Genomic DNA, 24,735 nt, shown 5'->3' with positions numbered 1-24,735 from the left:
AGATGGGTCGTGGCTGGGTCTTCCAGCATGACAACGACCCGAAACACACAGCCAGGGCAACTAAGGAGTGGCTCCGTAAGAAGCATCTCAAGGTCTTGGAGTGGCCTAGCCAGTCTCCAGACCTGAACCCAATAGAACATCTTTGGAGGGAGCTGAAAGTCCATATTGCCCAGCGACAGCCCCGAAACCTGAAGGATCTGGAGAATGGAGGAGTGGGCCAAAATCCCTGCTGCAGTGTATGCAAACTTCGTCAAGACCTACAGGAAACATATGATCTCTGTAATTGCAAACAAAGGTTTCTGTACAAAATATTAAGTTCTTATTTTCTGATGTATCAAATACGTCAATATTATGTCATGTAATAAAATGCAAATTAATTACTTAAAAATCATACAATGTGATTTTCTGGATTTTTGTTTTAGATTCCGTCTCTCACAGTTGAAGTGTACCTATGATAAAAACTACAGACCTCTACATGCTTTGTAAGTAGGAAAACCTGCAAAATCAGCAGTGTATCAAATACTTGTTCTCCCCACTGTATTTCAATTGACTGATTTCCTTATATGAACTGTAACTCAGTAAAGTCTTTGAAATTGTGTCATGTTGCGTTTATATTTTTGTTCAGTATATACAGTTGAAGTCGGAAGTTTACATACACCTTAGCCAAATACATTTCAACTCAGTTTTTCACATTTCCTGACATTTAATCCTAGTAAAACTTCCATGTCTTAGGTCTGTTAGAATCACCACTTTATTTTAAGAATGTGAAATGTCAGAATAATAGTAGAGAGAATTATTTATTTCAGATTTTATTTATTTCATCACATTCCCAGTGGGTCAGAAGTTTACATACACTCAAATAGTATTTGGTAGCATTGCCTTTAAATTGTTTAATTTGGGTCAAACGTTTCGGGTAGCCTTCCACAAGCTTCCCACAATAAGTTGGGGGAATTTTGGCCCATTCCTTCTGACAGAGCTGGTGTAACTGAGTCAGGTTTGTAGGCCTCCTTGCTCGCACACGCTTTTTCAGTTCTGCCCACACATTTTCTATGGGATTGAGGTCAGGGCTTTGTGATGGCCACTCCAATACCTTGACTTTGTTGTCCTTAAGCCATTTTGCCACAACTTTGGAAGTATGCTTTGGGTCATTGTCCATTTGGAAGACCCATTTGCGACCAAGCTTTAACTCCCTGACTGATGTCTTGAGATGTTGCTTCAATATATCCACATAATGTTCCTTCCTCATGATGCCATCTATTTTGTGAAGTGCACCAATCCCTCCTGCAGTAAAGCACCCCCACAGCATGATGCTGCCATCCCCATGCTTCACGGTTGGGATGGTGTTCTTCGGCTTGCAAGCTTGCCCTTTTTCCTCCAAACATAACGATGGTCATTATGGCCAAACAGTTCTATTTTTGTTTCATCAGACCAGAGGACATTTCTCCAAAAAGTACGATCTTCGTCCTTATGTGCAGTTGCAACCGTAGTCTGGCTTTTTTATGGCGGTTTTGGAGCAGTGGCTTCTTCCTTGCTGAGCGGCCTTTCAGGTTATGTCGATATAGGACTCTTTTACTGTGGATATAGATACTTTTGTACCTGTTTCCTCCAGCATCTTCACAAGGTCCTTTGCTGTTGTTCTGTGATTGATTTGCACTTTTTGCACCAAAGTACGTTAATCTCTAGGAGACAGAACGCGTCTCCTTCCTGGGCGGTATGACGGCTGCGTGGTCCCATGGTGTTTATACTTGCGTACTATTGTTTGTACAGATGAACGTGGTACCTTCAGGCATTTGGAAATTGCTCCCAAGGATGAACCTTGCCTATCCACGTGAGATTTGCCTATCCACGTGAGAGACGCAGACTCGGTCTTGACCTTTAAGTTTTTACTGAAGACTCATCTCTTCAGTAGGTCCTATGATTGAGTGTAGTCTTGCCCAGGGGTGTGAAGGTCAACGGCAAGGCACTTGAGCGACAAACCACCCTTGCTGTCTCTGCCTGGCCGATTCCCGTCTCTCCATTGGGATTCTCTGCCTCTGACCCTATTACGGGGCTGAGTCACTGGCTTACTGGTGCTTTCCATGCTGTCCCTAGGAGGGGTGCGTCACTTGAGTGGGTTGAGTCACTGACGTGATCTTCCTGTCTGGTTTGTCGCCCTCTCGGGCTCGTGCAGTGGAGGAGATCTTTGTGGGCTATACTCAGCCTTGTCTCAGGGTAGTAGGTTGGTGTTCTGTTGATATCCCTCTGGCGGTGTGGGGGCTGTGCTTTGGCAAAGTGGGTGGGGTTATATCCTGCCTGGTTGGCCCTGTCCGGGGCTTTCGTTGGACCCCCCCTGTCCCAACCCCCCCCCCCCCCCCGTCTCAGCCTCCAGTATCTATGCTGCAATAGGGGGCTAGGGTCAGTCGGTTATATCTGGTGCTATTTTCCTGTCTTATCCGGTGTCCTGTGTGAATTCAAGTATGCTCCCTCTAATTCTCTTGCTCTCCCTCCCCTCCCGGAGGACCTGAGCCCTAGGACCATGCCTCAAGACTACCTGGCCTGATGACTCCTTGCTGTCCCCAGTCCACCTGCTCGTGCTGCTGCTCCAGTTTCAACTCTTCTGCTATGGAACCCTGACCTGTTCACCAGACGTGTTACCTTGTCCCAGAGCTGCTGTTTTCAACTCTCTCTCTCTACCGTACCTGCTATTTTAACCTCTAAATGCCCGGCTATGAAAAGCCAAGTGACATTTACTCTTGAAGTACTGACCTGTTGCAACCTCCACAACCACTGTGATTATTATTTGAACCTGCTGGTCATCTCTGAACGTTTGAACATCTTGGAGAAAAATCTGGCCTTAATGGCCAGGTACTGTTATAATCTCCACCCGGCACAGCCAGAAGGGGACTGGCCACCCCTCAGAGCTTGGTTCCTCTCTAGGTTTCTGCATTTCTAGGGAGTTGTTCCTAGCCACCGTGCTTCTACATCTGCATTGCTTGCTGTTTGGGGTTTTAGGCTGGGTTTCTGTTTAGCACTTTGTGACATCTGTTGATGTAAAAAGGGCTTTATAAATAAATTTGATTGATTGGCATTCTCTCAACCAGCTTCACCTGGAATGCTATTTCAACAGTCTTGAAGGAGTTCCCACAAATGCTGAGCTCTTGTTGGCTGCTTTTCCTTCACTCTGCGGTCCGTCTCATCCCAAACCATCTCATTTGAGTTGAGGTAGGGTGATTGTGGAGGCAGGGTCATCTGATGCAGCATTTCATCACTCTCCTTCTTGGTTAAATATCCCTTACCCAGCCTGGAGGTGTGTTGGGTCATTGCCCTGTTGAAAAACAAATGATAGTCCCAATAAGCGCAAACCAGAAGGGATGGCATATCTCGGCAGAATGCTGTGGTAGCCATGCTGGTTAAGTGTGCCTTGAATTCTAAATAAATCATCAACAGTGTCACCACCAAAGCACCCCCACACCATCACACCGCCTCCTCCATGCTTCACGGTGGGAACCACACATGCCAAGATCTTCCGTTCACCTACTCTGTGTCTCACAAAGACACGGCGGTTGGAACCAAAAATCTCAAATTCAGGCCAAAGGACAGATTTCCACTGGTCTAATGTCCATTGCTCGTGTTTCTTGGCCCAAGCAAGTCTCTTCTTCGTGTCCTTTGTATTGGTTTCTTTGCAGCAATTCGACCATAAAGGCCTGATTCATGCAGTCTCCTCTGAACAGTTGATGTTTTACATTTACATTTAAGTCATTTAGCAGACACTCTTATCCAGAGCGACTTACAGTTTAGTCACATTATTATTATACTATTTTTTTCATACCCCCTGTGGGAATCGAACCCACAACCCTGGCGTTGCAAACGCCATGCTCTATCAACTGAGCTACATCCCTGCCGGCCATTCCCTCCCCTACCCTGGACGACGCTGGGCCAATTGCGCGCCGCCCCATGGGTCTCCCGGTCACGGCCGGCTACGACAGAGCCTGGATTCGAACCAGGATCTCTAGTGGCACAGCTAGCATTGCGATGCAGTGCCTTAGACCACTGCACCACTCGGGGGATGTTGAGATGTGTCTGTTACTTGAACTCTGTGAAGCATTTATTTGGGCTGCAATTTCTGAGGCTGGTAACTCTAATGAACTTATCCTCTGCAGCAGAGGTAACTCTGGGGTCTTCCATTCCTGTGGCGGTCCTCATGAGAGCCAGTTTCATCATAGCACTTGATGGTTTTTGCGACTGCACTTGAAGAAACTTTCAAAGTCCTTGAAATGTTCCGTATTGACTGACCTTCATGTCTTAAAGTAATGATGGACTGTCGTTTCTCTTTGCTTATTTGTGCTGTTCTTGCCATAATATGGACTTGGTATTTTACCAAATAGGGCTATCTTCTGTATACCAACCCTACCTTGTCACAACACAACTGATTGGCTTAAACGCATTAAGAAGGAAAAAAATTCCACAAATTAACTTTTAACAAGGCACACCTGTTAATTGAAATGCATTCCAGGTGAAGCTGGTTGAGAGAATGCCAAGAGTGTGCAAAGTTGTCATCAAGGCAAAGGATGGCTACTTTGAAGAACCTCAAATATAAATATATTTTGACCACGTTGACCTCTGTAGCTCAATTGGTAGAGCATGGTGCTTGTAACGCCAGGGTAGTGGGTTCGATCCCCGGGACCACCCATACGTAAAAATGTATGCACACATGACTATAAGTCGCTTTGGATAAAAGCGTCTCCTAAATGGCTTATTATTATTTGTTTAACACTTTTTTGGTTACTACATGATTCCATATGTGTTTTTTCATAGTTTTGATGTCTTCACTATCATTCAACAATTAAGTGTGTCCAAACTTTTGACTGGTTCTGTATCTGGATAAGACAATATCCAAATGTGTTTATTATATTAATTTCATGAATTTGGCGTTCTATTTATAGGGCTAAGTTGCCATATGATGTTTTGTGATTTACGTTGCATGAAGTGTTTCCACACTAGTGAAAAAGGTGTCTGTCAGCCTGAGGTGTAATCATTAGACTGATTCTGTTGCAAAACGTTTAGTCTGTTGCAAAACATTCTGCAGCAGAAACCGTTTACTCCAAACGGAAAACGCAAATTCAGGTAGGTCCCTCCACTTTTGGCCTGTTTGGTTCTTAAACTGTAAACTTTCCATAATGAATACACCCCTGTTCATGATGTCATCTGACTGCTGCACCTGATTGACCTGATTGCCTTATTAGTATGGGTAGCCCACGATAATTAACACGGAAAACAACCAATTTCAAGTTAATCAAGTGATGAGATTGAGAGGTCGTCAGTGTGTGAAGCAGGATCTTCTCAAATTGCTTGGGCTAATGAAAACAACCTCACCAGGGGTGCAGTAAGTAGTTTATTGGTAATTCTAAGAGAAGAGGGGCTTAAAGTTCCAAAAGATGCACGCACACATATGCATACACCCAGCCCTTGATCACGACTCTCAGTTCCATTACATTACACATAAGAGTCATTGGATAAAGGTGTCTTCTTCACGGGGGACTTTTGTTCAGAGCCCCAGCGCTTGGTCTGAACATTAACCCGTATTGCTTGCGGTACAGTTTTGGAGGCATAAGGACCTTATCTTTCAGCGAGAAACAATTTTCAAAAAACAATATTAAATTGATACACACCTTTTTATATTGTTCATGTTCCCACACGGCTATATCTCCATGTTACAGCTTGTGTTTATGGAAGGCAGAGGGACCACCTGTGCTAATTGGCTATCTAGCACACTCTGAAAACCTGTGTGTAACGGAAGGAGGTCGCCAGAAATGTGTTGCCACTGAAAAATACTGTCAGCTGCAACTGTGGTAAAGCTGGTTAAAACAGTAAGTGTGTATTTTGCATTTCTGAAATTATTTTGTTGTGATATGAAAGTAAAGGGCTTTATGTTTATAGAACCGTATCGCAATTGAGAATCAATTCACGTTTAGATGGAGATTTTGGCTGTTGAGCAGGGTATAGTGTAGACTCTAGTTGAACATCCAGATTTAATTGAGGATTCAATAGATTTGAAAATCAAATGTGATGGTGTTCCTCTATTCAAATCATTTAGCTGCCAACTTGGGCCTGTTTTATGCAGCTTTAATGATTTCCATCCATTTGTTGTTGCCTTATTCGCTGGAGAGGCTAATCCAGTGCCTGTGGATGACTAGCTGAGTGATCTCCTATCTGAGTTGAAGGTGATCCTGGTTTGGGGTATCGATCTGACAAATGGTCTTTACCATGTCACAATCAAAGCTTTTCTGTGTGATGCACCAGCCATGCTAAAATCCCATACTGGATATTTAGCATGCGAAAAATGTCAGATTAAAGGCTTCTTGGAATGGAAGGCTAGTGTTGCACTCTGAGGGGACACATCCAGAGAGAATATTATGGTGAATTCAATAACTTGGCCTACATGGCTAGCCATCAGGTAGCTACATCTCCATTTATCGACGTTGGAGTTTCTTGTATTTCAGGGTTTCCATTAGATTATATGCGTATGGTGTGAAGACAGACTCTGGGAGACGTCTATGATGTCATTCACCATACTCAAACTGTCACCTTCTTCATTCATCCACGTGGCTCCAAAGACTTCGCAAGTATCTCAAATATCCGCAAATGCAAAAGATACATTATTTATCCCGAGGACCTAATCAGCAAGGCTGTGTCTGCCTTATCCTAGGCAATATGTAGTGATCCCTCTATTACAGTTTTGCCAAGTATGTTCAGGGCCCGGTTTCCCAAAAGCATCTTAAGGCTAAGTTCATTGTTAGAACTTTCGTAGGTGCATCGTTAAATCTCAGCTGTTTTCCAAACCAGTGTTATTAGCGTTGCACTTAAAATGCTCGTAATCTAAGGCCTGCCTCAGACCACTCGAACAGCTAAGTATGTCGTTAGATGTTTTTTTGCTCTCCCGCATCACTTTATACACAGATCTCAGCTAAACATAGAATCACAGTGTTTATCTGTCTCTATGACTGCCGATAACTTCAAAACAAAATTGAGTACAGATACAAAGTTGCCAATGTCTTTGCAATTGTTACAAACAAGCGAAGGATAAGAAGATGCTTCAAATGAAAACCTTGATGATTGCATTAATATATAGCCTACCTACAGTAATAGGCTGTAGGCCTATTTATTTAAATGATATTGAAATAAATGTCATGTTTATTCAATTGCTTTCTTTTATTTTTGTCTCAAATGTTGACAGCTGCGCCCAGTGGACACCCGTCATTCAGGGCTGTTTTGAGAAGACAAGGTGAGCGCTACCATCAGTCCTGTGACATTCCAACAATAAAGCATCCTGACACCATTCATGTATGGGGTTGCTTCTCAGCCAAGGGAATGGGCTCACTCACAATTTTGCCTAAGAACACAGCCATGAATAAAGAATGGTACCAACACATCTTCCGAGAGCAACTTCTCCCAACCATCCAAGAACAGTTTGGTGACGACCAATGCCTTTTCCAGCATGATGGAGCACCTTGTCATTGAGACTGCCGCTCTCAAAACAACTGGAAACGCAGAACTGGGAAATGTGCCTTCAAGACAAGTGGGAACTCTGGAGAAAAAAAAACGTTTTGAACGGTCATCCAACTAGGAATTGCAAGTCGGGAATTCGGGCCTCTTTCTAGAGCTCTGACCTGAAGATCACTGACGTCATCATGATTCGACCTTGTTTTTTCCGAGTTCCCAGTTGTCTTGAAAGCACAATAATTCCAAAGAATGCCAGACTTTGATGACAAAATTGATTACAAAATTTGCCCACGAAGGACCGCCGTGCCACCTCCCTGTTCAAGTGAGCACAGAACAACAAGGTGAGTCCAAAAATGTATTGTATGCTGCTGCATAAATTATGTGATATTCCAGGAAGATATGTATACTGTAGCTAAGAAATAAATACTAAGTGTATGTTGTGTAGTAAGCTGTTAGCTGTTGGTGGTGCACATGTAGCCTATAGCCCGTTTTAGAGAAATGTCATCGGATATTGTAAGAGCTTTCATTGTCAGCTTATATGCCCCATTAATTTATCCTTCGGTTCTGACTTGGTGTACAGGGAGAATACTGTAAGAACGGCCCATGTTCTGAATTCTGTCGCTGTACATTTCAAAAGTGCGGAACAAATATACTGCTCAAAAAAATTAAGGGAACACTTAAACAACACAATGTAACTCCAAGTCAATCACACTTCTGTGAAATCAAACTGTCCACTTAGGAAGCAACACTGATTGACAATAAATTTCACATGCTGTTATGCAAATGATATAGACAACAAGTGGAAATTATAGGCAATTAGCAAGACACCCCCAATAAAGAAGTGGTTCTGCAGGTGGTGACCACAGACCACTTCTCAGTTCCTATGCTGATGTTTTGGTCACTTTTGAATGTTGGCGGTGCTTTCACTCTAGTGGTAGCATGAGAAGGAGTCTACAACCCACACAAGTGGCTCAGGTAGTGCAGCTCATCCAGGATGGCACATCAATGCGAGCTGTGGCAAGAAGGTTTTCTGTGTCTGTCAGCGTAGTGTCCAGAGCATGGAGGCGCTACCAGGAGACAGGCCAGTATATCAGGAGATGTGGAGGAGGCCGTAGGAGGGCAACAACCCAGCAGCAGGACCGCTACCTCCACCTTTGTGCAAGGAGGAGCAGGAGGAGCACTGCCAGAGTCCTGCAAAATGACCTCCAGCAGGCAACAAATGTGCATGTGTCTGCTCAAACGGTCAGAAACAGACTCCATGAGGGTGGTATGAGGGCCCGACGTCCACAGGTGGGGGTTGTGCTTACAGCCCAACACCGTGCAGGACGTTTGGCATTTGCCAGAGAACACCAAGATTGGCAAATTCGCCACTGGTGCCCTGTGCTCTTTACAGATGAAAGCAGGTTCACACTGAGCACATGTGACAGACGTGACAGAGTCTGGAGACGCCGTGGAGAATGTTCTGCTGCCTGCAACATCCTCCAGCATGACCGGTTTGGCAGTGGGTCAGTCGTGGGGTGGCATTTCTTTGGGGGGCCGCACAGCCCTCCATGTGCTCGCCAGAGGTAGCCTGACTGCCATTAGGTACCGAGATGAGATCCTCAGACCCCTTGTGAGACCATATGCTGGTGCGGTTGGCCCTGGGTTCCTCCTAATGCAAGACAATGCTAGACCTCATGTGGCTGGAGTGTGTCAGCAGTTCCTGCAAGAGGAAGGCATTGATGCTATGGACTGGCCCGCCCGTTCCCCAGACCTGAATCCAATTGAGCACATCTGGGACATCATGTCTCGCTCCATCCACCAACGCCACGTTGCACCACAGACTGTCCAGGAGTTGGTGGATGCTTTAGTCCAGGTTTGGGAGGAGATCCCTCAGGAGACCATCCGCCACCTCATCAGGAGCATGCCCAGGCGTTGTAGGGAGGTCATACAGGCACGTGGAGGCCACATCCACTACTGAGCCTCATTTTGACTTGTTTTAAGGACATTACATCAAAGTTGGATCAGCCTGTAGTGTGGTTTTCCACTTTGATTTTGAGGGTGACTCCAAATCCAGACCTCCATGGGTTGATACATTTGATTTCCATTGATCGTTTTTGTGTGATTTTGTTGTCAGCACATTCAACTATGTAAAGAAATAAGTATTTAATAAGATTATTTCATTCACTTCCCATGCTTTTAATATAACTGTTCTGTTCTGGAACAGTATAGCTCACTTTCGTTTCCTCAAATAAATTCATTCTTTAACAGTTTTCTGTTCTGTTCCTTGTACCGATTCCAACCCTTGGTTTAAACACACACTGACAATTTGTGTACATTCAATATACTTGGCATGGTTTTTAATTCTGTATATTGTTGTTTAAAATCGCATGAGGAATATAATCTCCAGCCACTACTGCCTCCAAAGTATGTAAGTATGGTAGCCTGCAATGCTGATTACTAATCAACCCCGTGTCCCTAAACCCTAGCCACTGAACAACCACCTTGCCTTTTGATAGACTGGGAGGAGCTTTTACCGGAATACTTTAACTGATCCTTTCAAATCTACAAGAGTGTGGCTAGTGGAAAGGTAGCCTCAATCCAGACGGAATCACTCCATGTTTCACAATTTTTAGTGTAGTGAAACGTGAAACTGAGCTGAAATCTGTCCGGATTTCCAGGCTAGGGGGTAGGGGCTTGGGATGTTAACTTTGGCATGTTGTAGAATTTTGGTTTAAATTTTGCTAATGGGTTTAGGTTTACTTTTGAAGAATTCGTCCACTTCAATAAAACTTAAACACAAGATAAATGTGTGTAGAAAAAGGCTGAATGTTATTTTACACATGCATGTATATTTTCAGGCAAAGGTCTACCCAAGCCCCCACCAAAATATGCCCTGAAGCACCAGAAAACCTGTGCCATGCTACAAAGAAGCAAAAGGCTAAAATGCAGCACAAGTCACCAAGTAATGACGGTGAGGGTATTCTAATTGTTATTTTTTTTTGCATGATGTCCAATCTTTTATTGCAAGAGAATCATCTTGGTCTCTCACATTGGCTTAACCCTGGAGCATGAGGGTTTGAGGTCTCCTTCTGCCTTCCTAATTGAGGGATACCCCTCACCAAATCGCTGAAAAGGATCAGACCCTTTTGCTGTGATAGACGTACGAAACTCTCCATTTAGAACTTTGGTTTAAAGTTTGGTAGAAATTATATGGTTTTTGGGTTGCCTTACAAATGTGTGTAGAAACTGCTGGACGTAATTCTCATTCATGATCGACGTATTTGGGAAAGATATTCTAATTGTACCAAGAATTGCCATGATGCTGTCCAATATTATACTGCAGAGGATCTTGAGCCTTCATCCTCCAGGGATATGTCATATGGGACACAGAGGTTTCCTTCTGCCTTTTTAGATGAGAGATCCCCCTCACCAAAGCGCTGCAAAGGCTCAGACCCTTTTCCTATGCTGGAAGCAAGTATGACAAAGTTATTTTTAAGCCATTTTCTATGATATTGAAATTAGGCTGTTATACTGTATTTGGAAGTTGTCACACCCTGACATAGAGTTCGCTAGTTGGTTTGGTCAGGGTGTGAGTATCTATGTAATGTGTATATCTATGTGTAGATCTAGTATGTTTAGATCTATGTTGGCCGGGTGTGGTTCCCAATCAGAGGCAGCTGTCGATCGCTGTCTCTGATTGGGTACCATACTTAGGCAACCATTTTGCCTACCTATGTTGTGGGATCTTGACTCTTGTTTGGCTTGTTTGTGTGTAGCCATTGTGAGCTTCACGTTACGTTGCTTTTGTTGTTTTGTCGTGTGTTAACTTCGCTAATAAACATGTATGCATTCCACGCTGCACCATGGTCCAATCCTGTACTCAACGAACGTGACAGAAGTGAAGAAATGTAAAACTACTTTGTTTCAGAATAAATAAATATCCTATCTCCTTTGAGATCCGTGACCCTTTTAAAGGACAATCGTCTGAGTCTGGTTGAGAAATTTGACTTCAATCTGAAAGAGATGGAGGAAGATTTACTAAAGATGGAAGAGCAGCTAATGGAAAGTGATTTTTGAAAATACATGGTGAGAAATTAAATGTTTCATTGGTACGACATTATATTGCCATGTAGTACTGTATGTGTAATGCATTAGTGTCCTTTGTAAAATTACAGATATCTCAAAGCTGGGAGGGAAAGACATATCAGACCAGGTGAAGAGTGATGCACCGGTAAACTATTACCATATTTGTTTCACTTTTAAATTAGGTCATGGTGTGTTCCTTGTAAAGTACATATTTTGTGTTCTATACAGAACCCTGACAAAAGGGCTCGTGTCAACAATGAATATGAAAGGAAACAAAGGGAAGAGGGCCTTTGCGGACTCCAGCTTTTGCAGCATCATAGGTACGGTGGAGTCCAAATCAATAATAGTTAAATAATGTCACATGATCTGTCAAATGATCTCAGTATATATACACCTGTTCTGAAATGCCTCAGAGTCTGCAACACAACTAAGCAAGGGGCACCACCAAGCAAGCGGCACCATGAAGACCAAGAAGCTCTCCAAACAGGTCAGGGACAAAGTTGTGGAGAAGTACAGATCAGGGCCCGTATCTCTAAAGAATTTTTGTGCAAAAAGTGGCTCCTAGCGGCCAAATTCTAAGAAAATTCTCAGAGGCATGACGTTTTCTTAGAATTTCCCCTAAAAGTGACACGAAAATCCCAGTTAATATAAAAGCTATTCCTCAAGAGTCCTAGCGCTTAAAAGGGCTCCTAAGGCGAGATCTGCTAAGAGCAGGGAAGAGGACTTTTAGTGGCTTAGGAGTTACCCTAAGCAGCTGCACAAAATGGCCAACAGAGGAGGCAGGAGAGATGTCCTGCAAACACTGGATGACAGGGAATTATTGAGACGCTACAGATTGGATCGTGCAGGAATCATGTTTGTGGTGGATCTCCTTAGAGATGCAATTACTTCACCAACTCGACGCCACAACGCTATTACACCGGAGAAGAAAGTAATCACAACCCTGAGGTATTTGGCAACAGGGAAAATGCAACAATGCAGCAGTGATGACTTGGGTCTGTCCCAATCCTCCGTCAGCAGAGTCATCACCCAAACACTGACAGCTTTGTCACAACCTAATATTGTGACACAATTTGTTTCATTCCCGCTGGATGCCCGCACTTTACACACACATAAAAGGGCATTTATGGACATTGCAGGATTCCCTGGCGTTGTGGGTGTAATTGATGGAACACATGTGAGAATAATTGCGCCATCAGAGGACGAGGCTGTCTTTGTTAACAGGAAGAATTTCCACAGCATCAATGTGCAAATAGTGTTCAATGCGGCCTGGAAGATTTTGGACATTGTGGCTAAATGGCCAGGCTCCACACATGATGCGAGAATGCTCTCCGAGAGTGGCATCAGACAGCTTTTTGAGAGACGCTATGTGCCAGCTAATTGCCACTTGTTAGGGGACAGTGGCTACCCATGCAAACCATGGCTCCTTACACCTTACCTCCAGCCACGCCAAGGGCCCCAACTAAACTATAACAGGTAAGCCAAACAATACAAAAATCATGGAAATGAAATGCAAGCAATATGTTAGAGCATCCAAGTAGTGCAATATTTCCATCAAATAATTAAAGGTCTGTATTCTATTGTAGGGCCCACAAGACAACAAGAGCGGTGGTGGAGCGTGGCATAGGCCAGCTTAAGAGGCGCTTTCATGTTCTCCACGGAGAGGTGCGGCTGAGGCCTGAAAAAGTCAGCAAACTCATCATAGCCTGTGCAATATTACACAATATTTGCAAGGTTAGACAGATTGCAGAACCTCTGGAGGATGGCGATGAGGATGAGGATGGAGACAACGATGAGGATGGTGGTGAAGAAGATATTCACATTCCACAGGGGAACCTAGCCCAGAGTGGACTGCCTTACAGGGCAAACTTCACAAATTTACATTTCAGGCAAGCTGTAGCCCCATGTCATTTGAGAACTTGTGATGGTATTAAGAACTACCACAGTTTTACTGCACATCACCTGCAACTGTTAAATGCAAGACACAGAACACAATCTCTAAATGGTTTATTTTTTAGGTGTTCAATTTTAAGGCGGTAGTACTCCTCCTGAAGGGAAAGGACTTTTTTTTGTTGTTCAAACACATCAATTGTGAGTTGCAATCTTCTCTCCTGCAGGGATGCTGACGGAGCAGGTGCTGCGGATGGGAATGGTGTTTGATCCGCCGGGCTATCCTGAGTAGCAGCTGCAGATGGTTCAGGCGGCAAACTTGATGGGCCCGGTTCTTGTGATGGCTCCATGCTACAGAAATACATAGGCCTAGTTTAATTATTGTTTTGATTAAATTAATTTAATACAATGAGCATGGATAACACATGAAATGGCTTCTGCAATGAATAAACACTGTTGATATGAATAACCCTGTGTCCTACCTTTGCTGCATTTCAAGGGCCTGCATCATTGACGTGTCAATGCCTGTTGGCAGCCCGGTGACACTGACCTCAGAGTGTCCCAGGACTTGAAAGACAGTGTCGGCCACCTGGGACAGCCGCTTTTCAGGTGGTCCACCCCCTACAAAGAAACAGTCAATGAACACAGTACTTAGGCATGTAAATTAACTTTGCCAGCAGGAGCAAATTGGCAGATTATGTGGTAGGCCATAGTATTTTGCTCACCTGTGAGTGAGGATTCCCGCTTGTGTGCTGCAATCTCATCTTTTGCCTTGGACTGCAGCACATACCACCTTTTCTCACAATCGTCGCCTGTCCGCACCACCAGTGGAAAAGAGGCATTGATTGTTTGGGATATTGTGTCCCAGGCGCGCCTCTTGCCTTGGCTAGTGACAGTTGGGCCAAATTTTCCTCGTAACATACCTTTATGTTCGTTCACCAACTGGGCCAGCAACAAACCTTGCTCCTCAGTCCAGTTCGGCTTGCGATTCCTTTTTTTCTCCATTTTCTGTGTTTGTAGGATATTTGTTAACAAGCCTTCATAAATAGACCAGCCAGCAATCACAGACATTGTTAAAAGCTGAGCTGTGTTACCCTCGTTAAGTTCACACTGAGTTGTAACGTTGCAATTTCTACTTCATTAAGGACAGCCCCTTGAGATAGGCCATCTTGTTTTCAATGGGGTCCATATGGAAGTGAAAGTACAAAATATGCCAGCTAGGATATTAATATGAGCAAATGAGACACAAATCATTATTTGAACAGGGTGTAATGAGCTTAAGTTTTCACATATTTTAGATTCTAATGTTAGGCTATAACCCCTACAGCTTACTATTCATTTTCCAGATATTTTCTTGAATGTGAAATATTATTTACAATTATAGTCTGCATAAGATTAGAGTGTATAATTATGTTTATTGATTTGAGGGTACATCCTTTGCTCATTATCACCAAAAGTTCATTTTCATCAAACTTGTAGGATCAACCAATCACGGCTTTTGAAATGATGACTCATACCTAGCAACGGGGTCAACCACACCTCCTCACTAAGATAGGATTTTTCATCCATTCCTGGCTCAGAGTTCACTGAAAATGTTCTGGAATCACTTCTAAGCTAAAACTCCTGGCAAGGAATTTTTAGGTTAAGTTAGGAGCTCTCTGAGAGGATTCTCAGAATCTTTAAGGATACGGGCCCAGGGTTATAAAAAAATATCAGAAACTTTTAACATCCCACGAAGCACCATTAAATACATTATTAAAAAATGGAAAGAATATGGCACCACAACAAATCTGCCAAGAGAGGGCCGCCCACCAAAACTCACGGACCAGGCAAGGAGGGCATTAATCAGAGAGGCAACAAAGAGACCAAAGATAACCCTGAAGGATCTGCAAAGCTCCACAGCGGAGATTGGAGTATCTGTCCATAGGACCACTTTAAGCCATACACTCCACAGAGCTGGGCTTTACGGAAGAGTGGCCAGAAAAAAGCCATTGCTTAAAGAAAAAAATAAGCAAACGTTTGGTGTTTGCCAAAAGGCATGTGGGAGACTCCCCAAACATATGGAAGAAGGTACTCTGGTCAGATGAGACTAAAATTGAGCTTTTTGGCCATCAAGGAAAACACTATGTCTGGCGCAATCCCAACACCTCTCATCACCCCGAGAACACCGTCCCCACAGTGAAGAATGGTGGTGGCAGCATCATGCTGTGGGGATATTTTTCATCGGCAGGGACTGGGAAACTGGTCAGAATTTAATGAATGATGGATGGCGCTAAATACAGGGAAATTCTTGAGGGAAACCCTAAGCATACTGCTAAAACAACACTTTAGTGGTTTAAGGGGAAACATTTAAATGTCTTGGAATGGCCTAGTAAAAGCCCAGACCTCAATCCAATTGAGAATTTGTAGTATGACTTAAAGATTGCTGTACACCAGAAGAACCCATCCAACTTGAAGGAGCTGGAGCAGTTTAGCCTTGAATAATGGGCAAAAATCCCAATGTGTCACGCCCTGGCTCGGGGGACTCTTAAATGTTGAGCCAGGGTGTGGAGTTTCTGTTACATTTTCTATGCTTTTGTTCTAGATCGTTTATATCTATGTTGGCCAGGGTGGTTCCCAATCAGAGACAGCTGTAGCTCGTTGTCTCTGATTGGGGACCATACTTAGGCAGCCTGTTTGGCACTAGTATTTTGTGGGATCTTGTTCCGAAAGGTTTGTTTTGGTGTGTATAACCTAGGACTTCACGTATCGTTTGGTTTGTTGTTTTGTTTTGTGTGCAGTACGGTAAATAAAATGTACGCTAATCACGCTGCGCCTTGGTCCGAGTCATCATGTAACGACCGAGACAGAAGATCCCACCACCAGAGGACCAAGCAGCGTGCCCAGGAGGAGAAGTTGGCGATGTCCCAGGTGGGCGAATGGTGGTCATGGGAGGACATATTCGCGGGCAGAGGGCAAAAGTAAATGCCCAGGCAGGAGAGGAGAAATGGCGCCAACCGTGCCGACGACGGACACGCGAGAGGCAACCCCAAGTAATTTTTTTGGGGGGGCACACGCCGTGGACGACGGGGCTGCTGGAGGCAGCTACAGGACGAATCGGCGGACTAGGAGAGGAGGCCACCAGGTTTGGGGGGCTGGAAGGGTGGTTGGCGGAGCCTAGAGGTAGAGCAGAGCCAACTCCCGTACTCAGGCTAGGCAGCGTGAAACTGGGCAGGTTCCGAGTTATGCGCAGCTACGTACTGTGCCGCGAGTGTTCCGGCACAGTCCTGTACGTCCTGTGCTAGCACCATGCACGTGTCGTGCTAAGGTGGGCATGCAGCCAGGACGGAGTGTGCCGGCTCAACGCTCGTGGCCTCCAGTACCCCTCCTCGGTCCTGGATATCCTGCGCCAGTGCCACGTGCTGTAGTGTCAGTACGAGTGCACAGCCCTGTACGTCCTGTGCTGATGCCTCACACAGAGTGTGTGGAAATAGGCATTCAGCCAGGACGGGTTGTGTCAGCTCTCCGTTCCAGACCTCCAGTGCAGCCTGGCCTGTTCCTGTCCCTCGCACTAAGCCTGTGGTGCGCGTCGCCAGCCCGTTCCGGCCCGTTCCTGCTCCCCGCACCAAGCCAGTGGTGTGCGTCGTCAGCCCGGTCCGGCCCGTTCCTGCTCCCCGCACCAAGCCAGTGGTGCGCGTCGTCAGCCCGTTCCTGCTCCCCGCACCAAGCCAGTGGTGCGCGTCGTCAGCCCGGTCCGGCCCGTTCCTGCTCCCCACACCAAGCAAGTGGTGCGCGTCGCCAGCCCGGTCCGGCCCGTTCCTGCTCCCCGCACCAAGCCAGTGGTGCGCGTCGCCAGCCCGGTCCGGCCCGTTCCTGCTCCGCGCACCAAGCCAGTGGTGCGTGTCGTCAGCCCGGCCCGTTCCTGCTCCCCGCACCAAGCCAGTGGTGCGCGTCGTCAGCCCGGTCCGGCCCGTACCTGCTCCCCGCACCAAGCCAGTGGTGCGCGTCGTCAGCCCGGTCCGGCCCGTTCCTGCTCCCCGCACCAAGCTAGTGGTGCGCGTCGTCAGCCCGGTCCGGCCCGTTCCTGCTCCCCGCACCAAGCCAGTGGTGTGCGTCGTCAGTCCGGCACGGTCCGTGCCTGTTCCACCGGTGCCTGGTCCGGCACTGGTCAGCTGCTCCACACCGGAGCCAGAGCAATCCGCTCCACCGATGTCCAGCTCCGGTCAGCGGGACCAGACCAGACCAGGGGCGCTACGGGGGGGGTAGAGAGAGAGTGGTGGTCACGCCCGGAGCCGGATCCGCCACCGAGGCGGAATGCCCACCCGGCCCCTACCCTCTTGTGTTTGGTTGGCGCGGTCGCAGTCCGCGCCTTTTGGGGGGGGGGTACTGTCACGCCCTGGCTCTGGGGACTCTTATATGTTGAGCCAGGGTGTGGATTTTCTATGTTATAGTTTTCTATGTTGTGTTCTAGATCGTTTAGTTTCTATGTTGGCCAGGGTGGTTCCCAATCAGAGACAGCTGTAGCTCGTTGTCTCTGATTGGAGACCATACTTAGGCAGCCTGTTGGCACATGTTTCTTGTGGGATCTTGTTCCGGAAGGTTTGTGTTCAACCCAGGACTTCACGTATCGTTTGTTTTGTTGTTTTGGTTCGTGTGTGTACTTAAAATAAAGAAAGTATGCATATCACGCTGCGCCTTGGTCCGCTTCCTGTAACGATCGTGACACAATTGCTAGATCTGCCAAGCTTATAGAGACATACCCCAAGAGACTTGCAGCTGTAATTGCTGCAAAAGGTGGCTCTACAAAGTATTGACTTTAGGGAGGGTGAATAGTTATGAACCCTCAAGTTTTCTGTTTTTTTGTGTCTTATTTCTTGCATCTTCAAAGTGGTAGGCATGTTGTGTAAATCAAATGATACAAACCCCCCCAAAAATCCATTTTAATTCCAGGTTGTAAGGCAACAAAATAGGAAAAATGCCAAGGGGGGTGAATACTTTCTCAAGCCACTGTATATGAATGGCCTACATGTATGCATCAACTTTCACGGTGAATGCTTTCGTTTATACGTTTTGTGCCAATGAATTGAACATGCCAAATGCGTCAGTAAAAACATATTGTGCCTAATAAATGCTGTTAATAGATCACAAAGCAGCATTAGAACTGAGCTAAACTTTTGGAAATGACAAGTTCACGTTCTCATCCATAGCCTAAAAATTAATCTGAAGTGTAAGTGCATCTGAAGGCTGGGGAGCATTTAGGACGTATTCTACTGCGGATCGCTAAAATAATGATTATGATCACACTTCCTCAATTCAAATATTATGGCGACTCTATACCAAAGATGGTTTGATATGGTTTAGAAACTCGGGAGTCAAGCTTGAGTTATCAATGTAGCCTGTTATCACCTGGACATGTTGAAATATCATCACGCCTAGAATAGAAACCTCCAGGCTTCAGTCATAACGGTCAATTTATTGAAAAAAAACGTCAGAATCCTCCTCTGGAATAATGGATATTCTGGGGTAATAATTACATAACCAACGTTCTCTAGTAATACTGTACTAGTTCGTGCGAATAGGGCTTAAATCTGAAAGATATATTTTGCATCATGAGTAGAATTTGTGTTATAGAAATCAGGGTGCTTTTCAAGAGTGTGGAACATCAGAAAGGTCCTGGTTGATACAGTTTGTTTTCCTATTCTTATCTCTTATCCTTGTTTAATGTAAAGAAGCCTACATGACAAAATGGCAACTACTTCTAAACGTCTAATCACCACACTTCATGGATTGGTGATAATCCCTGTTGAATTCATGGGGTGTTTTGGTCAAATCATATCACAATGTGTTCTCAACCTCACTCCAATATTTAAATGTAGTTGATTATTTGTTGAGTATAGTTTCCAAACTCAATACTACCAACATTTAAAAAACAACTGTAGTCTGTCATTTTGAGTGGGTGAATAAAAGGTTGAAATCTCATTGATCAACATCTCAACTAAATATGACCAACATTTCCACCTTGAAATGATGTGGTGTGCCCAGTGGGATTGCTTTAAAGACAACCTCCAATTATTTTTGAAGTTTTCCTGTTGAAAAGTGATATCCCGTGTAGGGGAGACCGGGGATGGTTGTAACACTCTCCATATCTTCAAACAGGAACAAGCTAGAATCATGTGACTCACCGTGCACATGCTCAGTTTAGTCCTCAACCCTCATTTTTATTTTGAGGTAAAGTCATTTTTTGGACCAAATTTGTTGTTGTGATGGCATCACCTGCTTTGTAGTTAGATTCAACAATTATATTAGGTTTATAACCAGTGTGTGTAGATATATTTGATGTAATTCTGCAATGCTAAAGTTAATATGAAAAGGAGGGCCGAACACGCCCCCATTCACATTGACGGGGCTGTAGTGGTGCGGGTCTAGAGTTTCAAGTTCTGGCTGTGGTCCCATCTATCGGTGGATTTTGTTACGGACCTTCCCCCCTCACAAGGAAACACCACGATCCTGGTCGTTGTGGATCGGTTTTCTAAGTCCTGCCGTCTCCTTCCTATGCCAGGTCTCCCTACGGCCCTACAAACTGCTGAGGCCCTATTTACACACGTCTTCCGGCACTACGGGGTGCCTGAGGATATTGTATCGGATCGGGGTCCCCAGTTCACCTCAAGGGTCTGGAGGGCGTTCATGGAATGTCTGGGGGTCTCGATCAGCCTGACCTCAGGTTTTCACCCCGAGAGTAATGGGCAGGTGGAGAGAGTTAACCAGGATGTGGGTAGGTTTCTGCGGTCCTATTGCCAGGACCGGTCAGGGGAGTGGTCGGGTTTTATCCCCTGGGCAGAGATGGCCCAAAACTCACTCCGCCACTCATCCACTAACCTTTCTCCCTTTCAGTGTGTGTTAGGTTATCAGCCGGTCCTGGCACCTTGGCATCAGAGCCAGATCAAGGCTCCTGTGGTGGATGAGTGGTTTCGGCGCTCAGAAGAGACCTGGAACGCTGCCCATGTACGCCTGCAGCGGGCCATCGGGCGACAAATGGTGAGCGCCGACCGCCACCGCAGTGAGGCCCCGGTGTATGCACCGGGGGACCGGGTCTGGTTCTCGACCCGAAACCTGCCCCTTCGCCTGCCCTGCCGGAAGCTGGGTCGGCGGTTTGTGGGGCCATTTATAGTCCTGAGGAGATTGAACGAGGTTTGTTATTTTTATTTTATTTTTTTTAACCTTTATTTAACCAGGTAAGCCAGTTGAGAACAAGTTCTCATTTACAACTGCGACCTGGCCAAGATAAAGCAAAGCAGTGCGACCGGCGTACTCGGTCCGTTCCATCCTGGATTCGAGGCGTCCAGTATCTCGTGGAGTGGGAGGGGTACGGTCCGGAGGAACGGTGCTGGGTCCTCGATCCCTCCATGTTGAGGGATTTCCACCGTCGTCATCCGACTCGCCCTGCGCCACGTCCTCCTGGCCGTCCCCGAGGCCGGTGTCGGCGCACGGCTGGAGCCGCACGTCAAGGTGGGGGGGGGGTACTGTCACGGATTCAGCCGAGGCTGCTCCTTCTCCTTGCTCGGGCAGGTTTCGCCATTCGTCGTCACCGGAGTACTAGCTGCTACCGATCTATGTTTCTGTGTTCTACTTGTCTTTATTGTTCACACCTGGTTCCCATTAGGTATTGATTACTTCCCTATTTAACCCTCTGGCCCCCACTGTATGTTGTGCGTGTTTGTTCATGTTTGGTTGTCGTCTGGTGAGTGGGTTTGTTTCCTCCCTGCGTGGAGGTTATGTTATTTACGTTACCTACGAGTAAAGTACGTTTTCGATTAGCTCTGTGTCCTGCGCCTGACTTCGTCCTACCGCATCACACTGACATCCTGACACTCGTTACTGTTATTTTATTGTTTTACTTTTTATTTAATTTTTTTATTTAGTTTATGTAGTAAATATTTTCTTAACTCTATTTCTTGAACTGCATTGTTGTTTAAGGGCTTGTAAGTAAGCGTTTCACGGTAAGGTCTACACCTGTTGTATACGGCGCATGTGACAAATACATTTGCATTTGATTTGTAGCAAAACATTTAAGCTAGCTAATGGCTGCAAGGGTCAGGGTAAGTTGTAACAGGAGGTCTGGGTGCAGTGCTGGGAATGCAAATTATTGCCCCACCAAGCCTGTACCCCAGGACTACCATACCACTGTCACAACAGTAACTGATTGAGTCAACATGTCCAACGTTCACACAGACACAGCCACCCACTATTGGTCTTTGTGCGAGGTGTTGATGTGTTGAAGGTACCGAACTGCCTTTTCAAGCAGTTGGCACACAGTTCGGACACTCATTGGTATCACACAAGACATGCAACCAGAGGTCTCTTCAATAGAAACACTGAGTATTAAATAGAGACATGACTAAATGGAACTCTCAGCCAGCCCAGGTAACTCAAGCTAGCAATAAAAACAGATTAAAAAATAACAGAAAAAATAACACCTTACAGCACGATGGGGATTGTGAAGAGACACAGTTGGCTCAAACGCATTAATGTAAAAAATACAACTAATGCACAGTATAAATAAGAATGACACTTTGGCCCTAATGACACGGTAGAAACAGAAACGGTGCATCTCTGAATGGCGCTTCGCATTCATCCAAACAGGTCTCTGGACAGGGTTGATCTTTAGGCATGGATGTTTACATCAGTTATCTTTATATTATTGTAATCTTGAATTGAAAATAACCTTTGACATTGCTATCTTGTGATGCCACGCTAGCATCCACCTCAACGCTGCTTGAGAAAGATCTGGTTGCCTTCTTCTTCATTGCAATCTAGGCCTTCATACTGTAGCTACCTAACTATTTAGCAGTCTAATGGCTTGGGTGGAGAAGCTGTTCAGGGTCCTGTCGGCCCACATCCAGATATTCAGCTCGTTTGTGTGGTGACTTTTTTTTTAGGAATGGGAGAGATTCTCTGAATATTTATTTGTACGGCTGTGGCCCGGTCGAGGTTATCGGGACAGTATTACGCTCAGTCTTAAATCGTTGGATAACAAAATAAGCTGGGATGATGAGAGTATACAACAATTAACTATAAACGTGTGCTGTCATAAGGGGAGGTCCAAGGCAGGTTGGGTTAATTTGTATACAGGGAGGGACCAGCGAATCTGGTCACAATGCGGACTCAGTGGGCAGATAAGGCAATTTTATTACCATGTGTAGACACAACAAATCTCGATCAGATAGTGATCGGATCATCTTGATTGGATGACGACAACCACATGTTAATGCAAGGTGTAACCACAGCTTCTGTGTCATAGATTTGTGAATTACATTTTATTCTGGGTTGCAAATCAAACTGACTGTACATTAACAAGATGTGCATTTGAATCCCAAAGGATAAAATATGAAAACAAATGAAAACACTTATTTCCAAAGCTATCCTTGATTGTGAAACAAACTTTGGAATAATATTTAGGGTCTGTTTTTCCTTGGTCTAATCACATGGTCAGTCAGGGAAAACACTTGGCCCTGATGATATACAGACAGCCAGAAACATTACTTTAATTTGCAAAAGATTAATGAGAAGAGAAAATGGCTGACTTGAAATTGATACTTTCTCCAAATATTCCTGACCGCTTTTCTTTTTCTCCTACATTATCAAGTCAATTGAAAGAGTGTGTCTCTGATTGACTGCATAATAAAACACATACACACGCAATCATACGTCAATCTACACTCCAAACACACTGTAATTGTCTCTATGGCAAGTCATTCAGCTCTGATAATACACAATAAAACAGTCCATTCCAGCGATTCTGAGTTTATATGACAGAGAAGGCCCAGCAGAGCAGACATGGCTCAGGAGAGGAAGATGCTAGCAGGGGGTCCTAGGAAAAATCTTGCCCACTTTATAGTATGGTGTGCTGCTGTGGGTGGTGTCACACAGTCAACGTGGGGCTGTGTGTAGCCCGGTGTGTGCAGCACGGTGTGTGGGGCATGGTGCGTTGTGAGTGTGTGTATGTCTATGACAGTGATTATGCCCTGATGTGACGCCTCGGCCTGTCTGACAGGAGCTACGCACCACACAGTGTCACACACACGCACTCACATGCACATTATCCGAGAGGAAGGCTTCACAGGCCACCATGATTGCATTCCCTCCATTTGTTATTCTTTGTATTACTATCTGACTGGAGAGAGAGGTAATTGTAACACACACACAACCCAGATTGAATTCCAAAAGTTGACATTTAGGTAAAAAGGCCTCTATTAGCATGTTTAGGGATATGTTTATCTTTTGTGTTTCTTTGGTTGCGTTGCTACTGTCTGAAAAGATTTTGAAGTAACTTTTCACATTTGGACACACACTTTGCTCAATCTGCACAAGTGTCCTCTCTTTCTCCCTTTTTCAAACTTGTGATTTGTGGTAAATGTTTCTCAGTTTGTCTTCAATCACAATGACAGTCCTGAACACCAGACTCTCCAGCCCTGGGCAGCTGGAAAGAGAGAGAGAGAGATTTCCGGTATTGCGACCATGTGGTAGTCATGCCTAGTTAAATAAAGGTTAATTAAAATAAAAAAGGTGAAGGTGATCCGTTTGGTATTCCCTTTCTTTACAAAAATTATGCCTCTTAAATAAGAAAGAACTCGACTCTAAAGTCAGTCAAGAAATAACTGAAATGTTATGTTGGCAACTGCATGTTATGGTAAATACTATATAGAGAAATAGAGACGACCAAACACTGCGAAACAATGGGACCATGGACCAAGTAGCTGAAGACTCGAAATTCGCACTGGCATGAGAAACTGTCCAAGCAGATGAAGAAAAATAATCTAAACTGATATGACTGAACTGGGCAAACGCATGGAGGAGGCCGAAACCTGGTTAACCCTGAAGAAAATCGCATGAGAAAAGCTCCAGAAAACTGTGGATGAACAAAAATACATAATTATGGGGCTTACTAAAATATTAAATGGGATCGAAGACTTCAGTCGTCGCCTTTCAAATCTTCATTTCGTACATTTCCCCAAAAGTTGTGGAACAACCGGAATGGAAGAATTCCTGGAGAAGGTAATGCCACAACTACTTGGCCAGGAGAACTTCACATGGGCTCCCCCACAATTGAACAAGAACATCTAACAGGCGGTTCGAGAGGGGACACGAGCAGCAAACAAAGGGGCATCATCGCAAAGTTCCTTAAATATAGGAACAAAGATCAAATTCTACGACTGGCCATCCAAGGCAAAAAGTCGGGAGTCTGACCTTTTGATGTATGAGGGCAACCAGATCTACATCAATGCCGACATGAGCAGAGACCTCTACACGAAATGCAGAGAA

At 45.1% G+C, this 24,735-nt stretch overlaps 1 long non-coding RNA gene across 1 annotated transcript; it reads right to left on the bottom strand.

The window, feature by feature from the left end:
- Positions 1-13,537: 13,537 nt before the first annotated feature.
- LOC311133628 lies at positions 13,538-14,588 on the bottom strand. The gene is made up of 3 exons (XR_014613611.1): positions 14,163-14,588; positions 13,920-14,058; positions 13,538-13,788 (listed from the first exon to the last, which is right to left on the bottom strand). It is a non-coding gene; the product is annotated as an uncharacterized lncRNA (long non-coding RNA).
- Between the last annotated feature and the right edge of the window lie 10,147 nt (positions 14,589-24,735).

The sequence above is a fragment of the Coregonus lavaretus genome, assembly GCF_964263955.1.
Source record: "Coregonus lavaretus genome assembly, chromosome: 8".
Lineage (NCBI taxonomy): Eukaryota > Metazoa > Chordata > Actinopteri > Salmoniformes > Salmonidae > Coregonus > Coregonus lavaretus.
Note: the sequence above shows the minus strand (reverse complement) of the source record. Positions and strands in the feature narration are given on the sequence as shown.